Genomic DNA, 12,277 nt, shown 5'->3' with positions numbered 1-12,277 from the left:
CCCATCTTGAGCCGCACCCCCTCCTCCCCCACCGCTCCTCATCTGGGTCCTCCTGTGTCCAGTACCGAGTACTGCTCCCAGGGGGCGCCCATTCTCCATTTGACTGAGGTCTTACAAACTGACCAGATTCCTCAACCTGAAGTTGTGGGCGCTGCAAATCGCCCAGCCAGTTTTGGAGGCACCTGCCCTCACCCAGACACCTCAGCTGCCAAAGCAAATGGGACTGCTTCCTACCTCCGTGCCTTCTTACCTGCCTTCTTGATCTTCCTCCTCTGCCTGGAAAACAACTCACTTTTGACCCCTGTGCTTCCCCCCTCTCTTCTGTGTTTGAGAGAAGAGGGTTAGAGGGCCCTGCGGAAGACTTGGTGGGTGTGGTTTTTCTGTCAGGAAAGTTAACACAGGCCAGTGTGATGTGAAGTCCTAAATTTGCAGGGACTGGCCTCAGGATGAACTGAGACTCCTTCTAGCTCACACTTTATCAGTTAGGAAGTCCTTGGCTCCCAGAAGATTATCTCCTCTGCGTCCTCACTGCTCTAGTTTGGGTTTGCATGATTGCCTCAGGGCTTTCTCTGGAGCCGGTCCCTCTGCCTGTTAGGCCCTTCCCCTCCACCCTTCCCACTGCTGCACCCAGTTAACTGTTCATCCTTCAGGTCTCTGTCCCAGTGAAGCCTTCATGTGTGTAATTCCCAGATGAGGTTCATTTGACTCTTCCCCTAGACTATAAGCTTTATGAAGAGCCCATCTCATATGTGCTTTCAGCATCTCATTTGATCCTCATAAGAATCCTATGAGGTAGAATCCCATTTTATAGATGAGGAAACTGGGAATGGATGTGTGATAGATAGAGCTAGGATTCAAACCCAAGACTCCAGAGCCCATCATCAGAGCAACTAACTACAGCATCCGCCAACTGATCAAATCCAGCCCCTTTGTGTGTTAAGTTTGGCAGAGCAACCACAAATTTCTCCTTTCACTTGAAATCCAGCAACACTGAGTCTGCATTCCTTGAACAAGAATCAGCTTGAGGGACTTCCCTGGTGGCGCAGTGGTTAAGAATCCACCTGCCAATGTAGGGCACACGGGTTTGAGCCCTGGTCCAGGAAGATCCCACATGCCGCGGAGCAACTAAGCCCGTGAGCCACAACTACTGAGCCTGCGCTCTAGAGCCAGCGAGCCACGACTACTGAGCCCACATGCCACAACTACTGAAGCCCGTGCACGTAGAGCCCGTGCTCTGCAACAAAAGAAGCCACCACTTCAATGAAATGAAGAGTAGCTCCCGCTCGCCGCAAGTAGAGAAAGCCCGCACACAGCAACGAAAACCCAGTGCAGCCAAAAATAAAGAAATAAATAAATTTATTTAAAAAATAAAGAATCAGCTGGAGCTGAACAGTTGGCTGCCCATTTTGGATGAGACGTGTACTCACAAGATCAACACAGTCCCCATCCAGCTTGCTTCAGTCCTAACATAAGCACTATTGGCCCCACTTCATTAACTGAGACACGAACGTAAGCGTACTGAAGGTCAAAACCATTTTTTACACTGCGTAGAGCACCTCAGTGCCAGGCGCTGGGCCTGCACCCCCAGCTGGCTGGGTAGGGAGGTGGCTGAGTGAGACTGCATACAGAGATAGAGGAAAACTTTTACTTTTCACTTTATAATTTACTCTGCAGTTTGACATTTTTACCATGAGCAGATATTATTTATATATACTTAAAACATGAGTTGAAAATACTATAATCCAGCCATGTTGACATTAAAATATGATGACTTCAGACCTTCTCAGACATAAAAAAACTCAAGGTATATAGCACCCAAGAGCCCCTTTTCATTTGTACAAAAATAAGGTTTGTCTTCTTTTTTTTTTTAAATTAATTAATTTATTTATCTATTTTTGGCAGTGTTGGGTCTTCGTTGCTGCGCACGGGCTTTCTCTAGTTGCGGCGAGCGGGAGCTACTCTTCATTTCATTGAAGCGGTGGCTTCTCTTGCTGTGGAGCACTGGCTCCAGGCGTGTGGGCTTCAGTAGTTGTGGCACGCGGGCTCAGTAGTTGTGGCTCGCGGGCTCTAGAGTGCAGGCTCAGTAGTTGTGGCGTACAGGCTTAGTTGCTCTGCGGCATGTGGGATCTTCCCGGACCAGGGATCGAACCCGTGTCCCCTTCATTGGCAGGCAGATTCTTAACCACTGCACCACCAGGGAAGCCCTAAATATATATTTTAAAGAATGTAAGTGGCAGACTTGACATTTCTCCAAAAAAGATATACAAATGGCCAGTAGCACATGACAAGATGTTCAACATCATTAGTCATTTGGGAAATGCAGAACAAAACCACAATGAAATACCACTTCACACCCCTTAGGATGGCTATTATTTAAAAACAAACAGGGACTTCCCTGGCGGTCCAGTGGTTAAGACTGGGGCACAGTTCGATACCTGGTCAGGGAACTAAGATCCCGCATTCCACGCGGCACAGCCGAAAAAAAAATAATAAAAATAAAAACAAACAGAAAATAAGTGTTGATAAAGACAGGGAGAAATTAGAATCCTGTGCATTGCTGATGGAAATGTAAAATAGTCCAGCCACTGTGGATGACAGTATGGTGGGCCCTCAAAAAATTAAACATTAATTTAATGTGTAGTTAATGTTTAATTAATTAATTAATCAAACATAGAATTACTGGGGACTTCCCCGGTGGTCTAATGGTTAAGACTCTGCGTTCCCAATACAGGGGCATGGGTTTGATCCCTGGTTGGGGAACTAAGATCCCACATGCCAAAAAAAATAAATAGAATTACTATATAGTCTAGCAATTCCACTTCTGGGAATTGAAAGCGGAGACTTAAACAGATATTTGTACACCCAGATTCACAGCAGCATATTCACAATAGCTAAAAGGTAGAAGCAAACTTAAATGTCCATTGATGAATGAATGGATAAATAAAATGTGGCATATATGAATATCACAAGAGGATATCATTCAACCTTAATAAGGAATAAATTCTAATACATGCTACAACGTGGATGAGTCTTGAAAACAGTATGCTAAGTGAAGCAAACCAGACACTAAAGGACAAATACTTTATGATTCCACTGATATGAGGTCCCTAGAATAGCCAAATTCATAGAGACAGAAAGTGGAATGATGTTTACCAGGGCCCAGGGGAGGGGGAATGGGGAGTTAGTGTTTAATCGGTACAGAGTTTCAATTTGGGAAGTTGAAAAAGTTCTGGAGATTGATAGTGGTGATGATTGCATAACATTGTGAATGTACTTAATGCCACTGAACTGTGCACTTAAAAATGGTTAAAATGGTAAATTTTGTGTTATGTATATTTACCACAACAAACCACTATACTGTAAGGGGCGGAGAGAAGAATGTAACTGCAACAGGTTTTCTAGTTTAGAATGGATATAGAAGATACGGGTTTTATTTTTGCAATGAACTCAAAATAGTACCTAGAAATTTTTAAAATTTATATTCCAGTAACTTTCCACTTTCTTTTTAAATTTTTTTTAAGCAAAGTTGAAGGAGAAGGGAGCCCTTGTGCATTAATGCCCGCATCTGAGAACTGAAACCGGCTAGTATTTCAATGTCTCAGTAATTTCTCTCTTTTTTAAATTAAATTTATTTGCTTATTTTGGCTGCGTTTGGTCTTCGTTGCTGCGCGCGGGCTTTCTCTAGTTGTGGCGAGTGGGGTCTACTCTTCGTTGCGATGCGCAGGCTTCTCATTGTGGTGGCGTCTCTTCTTGCAGCGCACGGGATCTAGGCACTCGGGCTTCAGTAGTGGCTCACGGGCTCTAGAGCGCAGGCTCAGTAGTTGTGGCTCCCCCGCTTAGTTGCTCCGGGGCATGTGGCATCTTCCCCGACCAGGGCTCGGGCCGTGTCTCCTGCATTGGCAGGCGGATTCTTAACCACTGCGCCACCAGGGAAGCCCTCCACTTTCTTATAAAGATAGAATATATAGATATAATTGTGGTTTAAAAACAAACAACTGGTATGGAATGATTATGAGCAACATTGCGAAATTAAAAAAGCAAGATGCAGAACAGTGTGTGTGTTTTGCTACTGTTTGTTTTAAAAAAGCAAACGCCAAACATACATATTTCATGACATATACATAAAATGTCCTGAAAGTATTCAGAAGAAGCAAGTATCCATGGTTCCCTCCAGGGAGGGGAACTGGGAGGCTGGGGAACAGAGGTGGGAGGAAACCCTTTCACTGAACAGATGCCTTTTTGACCCTTTTGAATATTGAACCAGACAAATGACTGCACTACCTTTGCAAAAAATTGCACACAATTATTAAAAAATGATGCTAAAAGCTTTCTGGAAAATTCTGATATGCACATCTGCTTGGTTGAGGCCCACTACCACTAGATGGAATAAATGGGTATTAAGCACTGCTTGTGTGCCATGCCCCATGCTAGGCAGCTATGATGCAAAATCCCTGATCTAATCCAGAATGAGGAGGGAGCCTCAGGCCTTTGTTCATTTAGAGATGAGGGTTTGAGATTTAGTCTCCTCATAATCTAGGATCTGTAAGGCTGTGGCCTCCTGCACAATACTGCATTCTTCCAAAGCTCCGTGGAGAGACCTGAATCCTCGTGTAATACTTCCACCAGCTGCTACTAGGCCTACTGCCTTCATTCCCTTTCTGAAATGGGTCCAGCTTCACCACCCCTCTAGGCGCAGGCCAGGCCCTAAATTCCAGCCAGTCCTACACAGATATTAGGAACCCCTGAGGGCTTAGATTTCTGCTGCCCAAAGCTCTCTCTTCCACTAGATTGACCTGAATTCCACTTGCTTTGATTAAGCAAGGGTCAGGGGTCAGCTGTCTCCCATGCTTGATTCTATCCTCCCTCCCTCCCTCCCTTCCTTCCTTTTCTTTCTTTTTCATATTTATGGTTCTCTTTCCCCATCTGAAATGGTTTTTTTCCCTCTTGTTATTGTCTTTTCTAATCATTAAAATACAGTCAATCTGCAACAACTTTAGAATTTGTATATTCTTTTAACTTTCTTTTTTTAAATATTTATTTATTTATTTAGGCTGAACCAGGTCTTAGTTTCAACACGCGGATTCCTTAGGTGCGGCATGCATGCGGGATCTAGTTCCCCCACCAGGATCGAACCCGGGCCCCCTGTGTTGGGAGCACGGAGTCTTACCCACTGGACCACCAGGGAAGTCCCTCAACTTTCAATGTATGATTTTTTAGCTTCAATTTGCTCTTTTAACTATTATGGAAAATTTCAAACACATATAAAAGTAGAAAAGTATAATGAACCCTCATATCCTTCTAAACATAACACACTTCCAACATTTGTTACATGTGACAAATCTAGTTTAACCTATACCTCCATTCCTCCCATCTTCCCCTCCCCCATTATATTATTTTAAAGCAAATCCCAGACTTCATAACATTTCTTTTTTTTAAATTAATTAATTAATTTATTTATTTATTTTTGGCCGCTTTGGGTCTTTGTTGCTGCGCGCCGGCTTTCTCTAGTTGCGACAAGCGGGAGCTACTCTTTGTTGCGGTGCGCAGGCTTCTCATTGTGGTGGCTTCTCTTGTTGCAGAGCACAGGCTCTAGGTGCGCGGGCTTCAGTAGTTGTGGCATGTGGGCTCAGTAGTTGTGGCTCATGAGCTCTAGAGCGCAGGCTCAGTAGTTGTGGCGTACGGGTTTAGTTGCTCCGCAGCATGTTGTATCTTCCTGGACCAGGGCTCGAACCCGTGTCCCCTGCATTGGCAGGCAGATTCTTTTTTTTTTTAACATCTTTATTGGAGTATAATTGCTTTACAATAGTGTGTTTGTTTCTGCTTTATAACAAAGTGAATCAGCTACACATATACATATATCCTCATATCTCCTCCCTCTTGCGTCTCCCTCCCACCCTCCCTATCCCACCCCTCTAGGTGGTCACAAAGCACCGAGCTGATCTCCCTGTGTTATGAGGCTGCTTCCCACTAGCTATCTATTTTACATTTGGTAGTGTATATATGTCCATGCCACTCTCTCACTTCGTCCCAGCTTACCCTTCCCCCTCCCCGTGTCCTCAAGTCCATTCTCTACTTCTGCGTCTTTATTCCTGTCCTGCCCCGAAGTTCTTCAGAACCTTTTTTTTTTTTTTAATTCCATATATATGTGTTAGCATACAGTATTTGTTTTTGGCAGGCGGATTCTTAACCACTGCGCCACCAAAGAAGTCCATAACATTTCATTTGTAATATTCTTTAGGCTTTATCTAAGATATAAGGAATGTTTTTTTAAAACATAACCACAGGTATTTGTCACATCTAAATAAATAATGGTAATTCCTTAGTATCATCCAATACGTAGTCCATGTTCAAATTTCCTGGATTATCTCATAAATGTCTCTATAGTTGGTTTATTGAAATCAGAACCCAACCCATGTCCACACATCACATTTGGTTGTTGAAGTAGGCAGCTTCTGACATGGCTCCAAATGATCCCTGCCTCCTAGTATTCCCCTCCCCTTGGTGTAGTCTGGACCTAGTGACTTGCTTCTATAATGAACAGAATCAGTAAAAGTGATGGGATGTCATTTCCAAGATAGGCTATGAAAGACTGTCACTTCCATCTTCTGAGCCCTCTCTCTGGATCTTCTCAGCTTCGTTAATAAAGCAAGATGCCACGTTGTGAACTGCCCCATGGAGAGATCCACATGGCCAGGAACTGGGAATTCCCTGGTGGTCCAGTGGTTAGGACTTGGTGCTTTCACTGCTGGGGCCTGGGTTCCATCCCTGGTCGGGGAACTAAGATCCCACAAGCCACGGGGCCAAAAAAAAAAAAAAAAACATGGCAAGGAACTGAGAGCAGCCTCCAGCTAACAGCCAGGGGAGGGAAGGACGAGGCCCTGAGACCAACAATCCTCAGGGAACTGAATCCTGCCAATGCCACGTGAGTGAACTTGGAAGCAGATTCTCCTGCCCCTTGAGATGACTGCAGCCCTGACCTTGATTGCAGCCTGTGAGAGCCTCTCAACCCAGACCCCTGACCCACAGAAACTGAAATCATAAACGTTGTTATTTTAAACTGCTAGTTTGGGGCGTATGTTGTTACACAGCAATGATAACTAATCCTGTTGTTTTGGCTCCAGAATCTCTTAATCTACAACAGTCCCCTGACCTCTTGTGTATCTCTCTCACCAGGGTTGGTTCTGTATAGAAGACAGAGGTGTGTGTATTATTCAGTGTCCCTCAAAGCAGGACCCAGAATCCCCTTGGAGATGGGGTGCGGGTGGCCCCCATACTAAAAATGCAAATGCCCGGGCTCCTTGGGATCTATTGAACGTCTGGGTGGGGACCAGGAATCTGTATTTGTAAGAGTATCCCAGGCGATTTTTTTTTCCACTGAAGTCTAGAAACACATAGACTCAGTTTGGAGACTTGGCCTTACATCTAGCTGTGGGGCACTGTGTGACCTCACCTCTCCGAACCACAGTTTTCTCATCTGTAAGGTATGATTCTCATAGCATTTACTTTGTAGGATGTTGTGCCTAGCTGCTCCCTTTCCCACTCTCTTTTTTTTTTTAATATTTATGTATTTATTTATTTAGGCTGCCCCAGGTCTTTTTTTTTTTTTTAATACATAAGCTTCTTTAAAATTTTTATTTATTTTACTTATTTATTTTTGGCCGTGTTGGGTCTTCGTTGCTGCGCGCGGGCTTTCTCTAGTTGCGGCGAGCGGGGGTTACCCTTTGTTGCGGTGCGCGGGCTTCTCATTGTAGCGGTTTCTCTTGTTGCGGAGTATGAGCTCGGACTTCAGTAGTTGTGGCACACGGGCTCAGTAGTTGTGGCTCACGGGCTCTAGAGCGAAGGCTCAGTAGTTGCGGCGCAGAGGCTTAGTTGCTCCGCGGCATGTGGGATCTGCCCGGACCAGGGCTCAAACCCGTGTCCTCTGCATTGGCAGGTGGATTCTTAACCACTGCGCCACCAGGGAAGCCCTGCGCCAGTCTTAGTTGCAGTCCGTGGAATCTTCACTGTGGCCTGTGGGATTTTTTTTTTTTCTTAGTTGTGGCATGGGAACTCTTAGTTGCAGCATGCATGCAGGATCTAGTTCCCCAACCAGGGATCAAACCCGGGCCCCCTGCACTGAGAGCGTGGAGTCTTACCCACGGGACCACCAGGGAAGTCTCTCCCACTCTCTTGATTCATGGATTCTCTCTCTCTTTTGTGAGAGAGAAAGGGAGTGAGTAGGCTGTAGGTGGAGTGAGGGGGAATTGGGCCTAGGGATGGACCCACACGTACCCTCACACACATTCAATGTTACTGAGAAGCACGTACACCTCAAGTCCTTGAACGGGAGCACCAACCTGGTTTTTCAGTTTGCCAAACAGAAGTTTCTTCTGCGTGACAATTTTCATATATCTAAGACAACAAACGACGTTTATGGGACAGTCAGCTCAACTGCATACGAAATGTTGAAGACTTAAGAAATTCTAAGGAGTCTGAAATGTTAAACGCCCTTTTATCTCACTCTGTGCTGTGAACTGTCTGGATTCTTTCTGCAAATTGTTACTGAGTCTATGTAATTCAATTGCTCTTCATTTTTGTGCCATATATTTCACATGGCCCCTGTGTTTTAGTTTATCTATTGCTTCCTAAATTTAGTGGCTTAAAACAATAACAGTCATTTATGATCTCTCATGGTTTCTGTGTATCAGGAATTCAGTCAGGCATCAGTAGGGATGGCTTGCCTCTGCTCTACCATGTTTGGGGGTGTCAACTATAAGACTTGAAAGCTGGGGCCGGGGTTGGAGGGACTTAGAATCATCTGAATGCTCATTCACTCATATGTGTGACTATGGATGAGGGCTGAGCTTGGGGCTGACAGCCAGAACACCTACCACATGGTCTCTTATGTCACCTGGGCTTCCTCACAACATGGTACCTAGGTTCCAAGGGCAAGTGTCCAGAGAGACACTTCTTATGCCCTAGCCTCAGAAGTCACACAAGATCACTTCTGTCACATTCTAGTTGTTACTAGCAAGTCACTAGAACCAGCCTGCATTCAAGGGAAGGGGAATCAGCCTGCTCCCTTTGAAGGGAGGCACATCAAAAAATGTGGGCACATATTTTAAAATCATCATGATACTAATGAAATATCAGTGGAAGCATGACATATTCGTGGTCTGTATTGTGAGAGAGTGCACGTGAGTAACCAAGAGCAATATTTGGGTACACTTACGGTAAAAAAAAAAAACAACTAGAGATGTACTTATATTTATCAACATTTTACTTTTCACTTAATGTATGTTTTGTTTTGTGACTTTCTTTAGAAGACTTTCTCTTAGCCCCAGCTTTTAAAGTATTTTCCTATATTTTTGTTTAGTAAGTTTAGAGATCTCTTTCACATTTGTCCTTAATCTATAATTTATTTATTTTTTATTGAAATATAGTTGATTTACAACATTGTGTTAGTTTCAGTTGTACAGCAAAGTGATTCAGTTATACATATATTTTCTTCAGATTCTTTTCCATTATAGTTATTATAATATATTGAATATAGTTCCCTGTGCTATATAGTGATATGATAATTTCTTTTTTTTAATGGTGTTAGAAAGGGATCTGCCTTGGGTCAGATTCCTGAGAAACAGAGCCCAAGATGGGGATTCTTTTTTTTTTTAACTCAATAAATTTGATGTGTAACATTGTATGAGTTTAATGTATACTTACTTTGACACATTTTATATTGTAATATGATTGTCAATGTAGTGATATCTATCACATTATATAATTATAGTAATATATTATTGTCTATATTCATTATACTGTGCATTAGATCTCTGTGACTTATTTACTACTCATTACAAGTTTGTACCTTTAAACACTGTCACTCTTATCCCCTCCGCCCCATCCTCTGGTAAAGACCATTTTATTCTCTGGTTTTTTACAGGTTTAACTTTCGTAAATTACACATATAAGAGACATCATACAGTCCTTGTCTTTCTCTGTCTGACTTATCTCACTTAACATATGTGCTTAAGGTTCATCCATATCCTCCTTTCTCACCACTGAATAATATTTCATTCTGTATATGTACTACATCTATTGATGGGCTCTTGGGTTGTTTCCATATCTTGGCTATTGTGAATAATGTTGTGATAAACATGGAAGCGCATATATCTCGTTGAAATCCTATATTTATTTCCTTTGGGTATACACCCAGAAGTGGAATTGCTGGATGGTAAGGTAGATCTACTTTTAATTTTTTGAGGAACCTCCATATTGTTTTCCATAGTAGTTGGACTTATTTACACTCCCACAAACAATGTATAAGAGTTTACTTTTCACCACATTCTCGCCAGAACCTGTTGTCTCTTGTCTTCTTCATGATAGACTTTCTAACAGGTGTGAGGTGGTAGCTCATTGTGGTTTTGATTTGCATTTCCCTGATGATCAGTGATGTTAAGCATCTTTTCATGTGCCTGTTGGCCATTTTGATGTCCTGATGTCCTCTTTGGAATAATGTCTGTTCAGTTCCTCTGTCCACTTTTTAATTGGAATTTTTGGGGTTTTGTTATTTTTTTCCTTTTTTGTTATCTTTTTTTCTTTATTTTCATTGTTGTTTGTTTGGTTCTTGTCTTTTAGTTTTTTTGTTATTAAGCTGACAGCTCTTTATATATTTTGGATATTAACCCCTTATTGAGGGACTTCCCTGGTGGTTTAGTGGGTAAGACTCTGCGCTCCCAATGCAGGGGGCCCAGGTTTGATCCCTGGTTGGGGTACTAGATCCTGCATGCATGCCACAACTAAGAAGTCCACATGCCACAACTAAAGATCCCATGTGCCCAACTAAGACCTTGTGCAGCCAGAAAAAAAACACCAACACTTATTGGAATATGGTTTGCAAAATTGTTCTCCCATTCTATAGGTTGTCTTTTCATTTTGTTAATTGTTTTTTTGCTGTGTAGAAGCTTTTGAGTTTAATGTAGTCCAAGATGGAAATTCTTGACCAAGTGACTGGGGAAGTATTCTCAGAAGGAGAATGGGGTCATCAGAACAGGGCAGTGACGAAAAGCTGAGCAAGAATGTGGCCTCACCTGGTGACTAGCTTTGGATAGAGAAAGTTCTGGAGCCCAAATTGTATCACCAAGTTAGTTTCACCTGGAGGCAAGGGATCTACCTTTTTATCAATCTGGTGCTAGTCTGTCACTGGCCAAGTTTTTCCAGGAGGAGAGGTGCTGGGCAATTCTCCAGAGGTGGGGCAGGCGGGGGGATGGGTGTACAGTTGGTAAAGGGACCTGGGTGGGGCACCAACAGTGTGCACTACCGTTCACCTTTGCACTGTTCAAATCTACTTGCTTCTCCCATTAAGTTCTCTCCATCCACGTGCAGCTTCCCCAGGATTCTGATTGATCATAATTTCTGGGTAAACTTAGAAAAGGAGGATTAGCTCCTGAGACTTAACTGATGTTTATCACCTCTTTCCTCTGCCATCCACTCATTCTAGCCCTCCCCTTCCCTTCTGCTTCTGGCTTCAGCTAGTATTTCTGCTGGTTTTGACAGTTTGCCTGGTGGGTTGACCCTGGCCCTCACCCCTGAAGGGTCTGAGTCCCTAGTTAGCATGCCCTATGAGCCCATGGTGATGGTACTTGCCCACTTACAAATAAAACTCTGCATGGAGATCTGGAGATGTCTCAATGGATCACCTGAACGCTAAACATATTTCTGTCACCCCCATTACACAGAGGTGGTCCTGCTTCCTGGTGATGACCATGGTCTATTACCCCTGCCCGTAAGCATGTCCTTTCTTTGCCTGCTGGTCTATTGGCAGAAGGAGACCAAAGTGACCAGGGGTTGGGTGTAGCTCAAAATTTAATGGGACTCTTGCCATGTCCCCTGGTAGAAATGTCCATCCCCAATCTGGAAATTAGGATCTCTAGACCCACAGGGCCTAAAGTTGGGGGGTTGCAAGCACAAATTCCCCAAGGAGGTCACTGGGAGCAATACTAAGTGGGGCCACTCTTTCTTCTACTCCTTAATTCCCAGGTTCATGTACCTATGTTCTGGGTCACAGCACCATAAAATAGCCATTGTTTTAAGGTGTACACCTTATTCCAAAGGATGGTACTGTATCCTCTCCATGCTGGCATCTCAGCTGGGCCTTCCAGAAGTGGTTTCATCATCCTAAGAGGCCATCAGCTTCTGGATAGTGCAGCAAATGGCAGTGTGTCCACCACCGTGCTTCCATTGCTGTCATGTGGGTGCCTCCATCCCAGGGAGAAGGAGGCAGCTGTGAGTCATTCGCAGC

This window comes from Balaenoptera ricei, chromosome 15 (assembly GCF_028023285.1).
Source record: "Balaenoptera ricei isolate mBalRic1 chromosome 15, mBalRic1.hap2, whole genome shotgun sequence".
In the NCBI taxonomy this organism is placed as follows: domain Eukaryota; kingdom Metazoa; phylum Chordata; class Mammalia; order Artiodactyla; family Balaenopteridae; genus Balaenoptera; species Balaenoptera ricei.
Note: the sequence above shows the minus strand (reverse complement) of the source record.